This window comes from Sinocyclocheilus anshuiensis, unplaced genomic scaffold (genome assembly GCF_001515605.1).
Source record: "Sinocyclocheilus anshuiensis isolate Anshui unplaced genomic scaffold, SAMN03320099.WGS_v1.1 scaffold2849, whole genome shotgun sequence".
Classification (NCBI taxonomy): Eukaryota; Metazoa; Chordata; class Actinopteri; order Cypriniformes; family Cyprinidae; genus Sinocyclocheilus; species Sinocyclocheilus anshuiensis.
The window spans coordinates 59,654-64,907 of record NW_015541042.1 but is presented as its reverse complement, the minus strand read 5'-3'; the positions used below and the strand labels follow the sequence as shown (position 1 = coordinate 64,907).

Genomic DNA, 5,254 nt, shown 5'->3' with positions numbered 1-5,254 from the left:
ATAACAAGAAAGGCAAAAGCAGGGGCCCGTTCTTCGTACGTCACTTATTACATCCGAGATGAAATGTCATATCCAAGATGATATCATCGCGCTAATCAGGATCTGGCTAATTCAGTTCTTTGAACGCACCTGTTGTTGATGATTAGTATGGCTGGATTGAGTTATCTGAGATAATTGCGCATTCATGTGTTTGTTTAAAAGGGGCTATGTATTGATACTCAAAACCTCGATGAGCTTTGGGAAGAGAGCGGGATGCTGGTTGAGCTCTGGAACAAGAACGGGATCGCCTCTTTTTTCAAATGCTGAAGTCGGTACTGGACAGTGTTTAAAAATTAAAGCATGTACTGAGCTCTGGTCAGGAGTTAGAGCCATCTCTCAACTCTGGACAGTGGCTGGAGCCTGACTCTGAGTGCTTACTTCTTCTCTGCCTCCTTTTCTTGGCTGAGGTTATAGGGAGCATTATCTCAGGAGCGTATTCTGGGCTGAAAGCTGGAGCAGATTTGCACAGAGGTACCAGTGGCTGAATGGTGATGATGGTTTCATCAACCTCACCAACGGTGAGGGAGGAACCACCCAGCCACAACACATGGTCAATATATTGAGTAAGGCAATGTGGTATCTGTTACAGAGACCTTATTCAAAAGATGGTAATCAAGACTAAGCCAGAAAAGAGTCTTCAATGTGCCATCACTCCAGGGCACAAGATGAGTGAGTCCGATAAATTCCTCTATACCCGTTCTCAAGTTGGCCACCCAATTGAGGAGTATTTCGAGTAATGCGGCAGGATCAAATAAAATGGAGCTCAGTCTGCGGTGTTGTCTGTTGTATGGTCTGTTCTTCTGTCACAACTGGATTGAGACGAACAAGGTTGGTACAGGTTATACAAGCTTCTTTATTTCCACAAATTTTCACAAAAAGCGCTGTAGCATTGTAAACGCGTGTTTTACTCCAGTTACCTCATAAGCAGCTTTGGTGCGACCGACTGATGAAACGAAAATGCATACTATATGATATTTAGTCTATGATTATTAGTGATGGGACGATTGATACTGAGGCTCCGATGCTCCGACGCAGTTTTCAAAGCACTATTGTATCACACACTGTGCCGATGCTTGTATCGAAATGACAATACCACATGATTGATGACGTTTGAAGCTTTGAACGTCATGCAGTATTGGAAGGTCGGGACAGCTGGTTTGAAAAAAAATCAGCACGTCGCATGACTCTTGTGTTTGACTTTACATTGACGTGGTTGTGTGTACACTTATTTTGGATTCAATAGAATAGTTTAGAATAACCTCAACACCAGACAGAAACTGAATGCACATCACACCTCTCGGAGACCGTCTCAGAGACCCCGAACAGCTCATCCAAAATAAAAATCAGCACGTCGCATGGCTCTTGTGTTTGACTTTACATTGACTTGGTTGTGTGTACACTTATTTTGGATTCAATAGAATAGTTTAGAATAACCTCAACACCAGACAGAAACTGAATGCACATCACACCTCTCGGAGACCGTCTCAGAGACCCCGAACAGCTCATCCAAAATATATTTGCTACTACTCACGTCAATTATTAATTATAAATCACACACTTGTGTATTTTATATTATTATTGCTCAATATGTGAATCCATTGACCGGACTACACATGACACGAGTTGGCACAGATTAAAAACTTTTTCAAACCATCCTCTGCTCCGCGATGTTTTGTTAGATAGGCTGGAGAAACTGAGCCTGACCACCAGATGTCGCTAATGCGCACTGTGTTAAAAAGCTTCGAGTAATGAACCGTTTTTCGGCACAATTTGATGAAAGCCTCAAACGGTTCAGAAAGCCTCAGTTTCCCATCACTACTTGCAGGTAAATCCACACAAAACTCAGAAGTCCATTCAAGCAAATCCAACAGGAAAGGAACCAGGAGTAACGGGATCCAGCAGGTAAGTAAGAGAAGCTATGGATAGCGTGTAACCTTGAGACCAGACAACGGTGTGTGTGGTGCTGGCTTATGAAGAGGGATTAATGAGGCTGATGGCAGGCAGGTGTGGTGATTGTTGGGTGAAATATCCCTTTAACCAAATCACCTACACCTTCTCATGTAAGTATACAAATAGAAGGAGAATCCTAACTGGTATGCTGACACTTTTTTTACATTCAAAATACATACCATTCATTTCAGAAGGAGCATCTTCCTGCAGTACATTTTCAGCAGGAATGGTTTCCTCATCTTCGCTGTCATCCTCCTCCTCCTCTGTGAAATCTGAACAAACAATGGAAACGTACCCATTTTATTTTCAGTTTCAACAACAATTAATAGACTAAACAGCTACAAACATGAATTATGGCTTCCTAATAATTATTAAAGGTCTTTTTGTCTACAATATAGACCTGTGAATATTGTAGGGATGAGAATCTTGAGGCACCTCATAATTCAATTGGAGTCACAATTTAAATCTTGACCTACATTTTAAATGGTTATTTTAATTATTTATACTTTTTAAATTAAGCACTTACAAAAATTGTCAAATGAAATTCAAGTGATGGTAAAGGATTGTAAAGTTTTGCCCTATAAGTGAATACTGTAACACACAGGTCTTCAACCCTGCTCCTGGGGACCCACTGTCCTGCCAAATTTCTTTCAACCTGCTCCAGCACAACTGGCCTGTGACTTTTCAAGTGATCCTGAAGACCTTGATTTCCTGGTTCAGGTGTGTTTGATTAGGGTTAGAGCTGAACTCTGCAGGAAAGTGGGTGCCCATGAGCAAGGTTGTGGACCTTTGCTGTAACAGTTGATCAAAGACCGCAAGAAGCAGTAATAATGAACAAACAAAAAAATAACAAAACATAACATAACTTGACGTAAATACCTCCAATTTGATCAAGTGATTTTCCGTGCAGCTCGTATAGCTTTCCCTTTTCCAGTGCAAGCAGCAACTTTGAAATTTTTCCACTTTGTATAGTGGGCTCAGACAGTCGGTAGAATTGTCTATGAACTGATATGTCATGTCCTAAAAAGTCAGCAAGCTGATCTATTTCATTGTCCTTTAAGTTTAAAATTTGGGAAGTGTTTGCTATTTCTTCGCATAGATGAGTGGACCGTAAATAATCAGGTTTCTTCGCACCACATTCAACTGCAAGTCGTCTGAGACTTTGATGTCCTCTGTAGTACGTCAGGCAGTGTGGTACAGCAAATAAGTACTCGTTTTCATCTGGCACACCACATTACTTTCTCTTTGCAATTATCAGATTGAGTGCAGTTGACATTTCGGGAGTTAGTAGAACTGCTACCTTTCTCCCTCTTTTCCCTTTTAAGTTAAACACGCTCAAAATAGTTGCACAGCTTCTGTTCGTATTCCGACAGTGCCATTCCTTCATGTGTGTTTGAGTGATCTCGTTCAAGAAAATTCATCAGTTTCATCTTTGACACCTCTCCAATGCGTCTTCTGTTGAAGAGGACTATCTTGGTCAATGTTGTATGTGCTAGACTGGAATAGTTCTGTACTGTTGCCTCCTTCAGTTCTGCAGTTGCCAATTCTGCACTTTTGTCAAGATGCTTGTGAAGTTTTTGGATTATTAAGATTATCTGGTTTATTGTACTTCAAATCACTAATAGTACTCAGAGCACAGTGTGAAATGTACTCTGACCATTTTGCCTGATAAGGTTTCTGGAACGCTTCTGACGATTTAATGAGGTCCTCGTCTCCAGCCATGAGAGCATGGCAACGTATAATGTCACTCACTTTTAACAGGGAGTGTCCTATTTTCAAGGCTAGACTTGGAGTTTTGTAACTGTTCGGATCTTTGTCAAATCTCTTTTACCGCCTCAATGACCTTCATAAAGTTGCTTGGTTTTATAGCATCCTCTAGAGTTTGGATTGAGGACTTTCTGTGCAAAGTCTGTAAGAAACGTCCAAGTTGGCGGGTTTTTTGACGTATATAGTCATGCTTTGATGCATCATGACCATGTTTGCTATAAAGAGACTCTGCAAACCGTAACAGGCAAAAGTCTTTGCGAACAACATCTGAAATCTCATCGTCATGCATACGACTTAACATTTTAAGCACGCCATCTTAAGTGCTAGAGCACGCAGATTTTACCAGTGCTGCAAGGCCAAGAACTCGCTTTCTGCCATGATGTTCATTGTCCCCTGGTTTGGAGGAGCACCTCTTCATGTGTCTCCACAACTCGAGCCGTAAAAACATCCCCTTGCAGTGGACACAATACTCATAATTTTTATAGTTACCTTTAGACTTTCGCTTGACTTTGAGTGAACCAGATCCATTCTTTAGAACATCATTGTTGTGCATGAACTACGGCTCTGTGTAGTAAATGCTGCTCCATCTGAAAGCAGGTGATGGAGATTTACTACTGATCACAGAACCGGCTTTACTGAGGAGATGTGCATGACAATCGCGTGCGATTAATCCTGCAGCCCTAATACAAATTTACACACACATCTTTTTGTTCACACCAATTTATTTTTTTTTATACTATGAAACAAAAACAGAAAAGAAGATCAACCTAATTATAAGTAATAAATACATTTAATTAGGACTAATATTTGAGGTTGGAGCTAAACTCTGCAGGACACCGGCCCTCCAGGACCGAGTTTGGGCACCCCTGATCTAGTATAATAGAAGTTAACTAATTAAGAGATACAGTTTATGGGAAACCAAACAAAAAAAATTTTACCTTTGATGGGATTAATGTATCTCCCAGTTATTATGTCTTTGTCCTTCCCCATTTTTACATAGATTTCTGCATCTTTTAGAGGATTTGGTCCTCTGGTTCGACGACTCAGACTCACTACAAAATATCATGTCAAGTCAATCTTTACAGATAAACAGTGTAATATTAATTAAGTGCTTAAGTGCATATTCATAGTTACTCTATATATATAAAAAAAACTATAAATCCAAAACTAAAAATAACACCACAAAAATAAACTTTGATGTTAAATATTCACTAAAAAGATTTTATCATTAGCTATAGCTCCACACTGGAGAGCTGCTTAATAACAGAAAATCAAGTTGTAATTCTAACTGAAAGCGACACTGAGATGCAGAGATGGAGTGTGAGACGCTCCACACATGCAAATGATATCATTTTGCGTGTAGCAGCATTTAATGTGAACAGAGCTGCTCTGACACGCACGCCCTTAACCATGCAAAGAATTAAATCGTGACAGCCCTACAGGAAAGTGTGCAGCATATATTAAAGGGGTCATATGATGCGATTTCAAGTTTTCCTTT

At 40.2% G+C, this 5,254-nt stretch overlaps 1 pseudogene; it reads right to left on the bottom strand.

Annotated features, from left to right (window-relative positions):
- Window positions 1-775: 775 nt before the first annotated feature.
- Window positions 776-4,309, bottom strand: LOC107690571 (uncharacterized; annotated as a pseudogene).
- Between the last annotated feature and the right edge of the window lie 945 nt (window positions 4,310-5,254).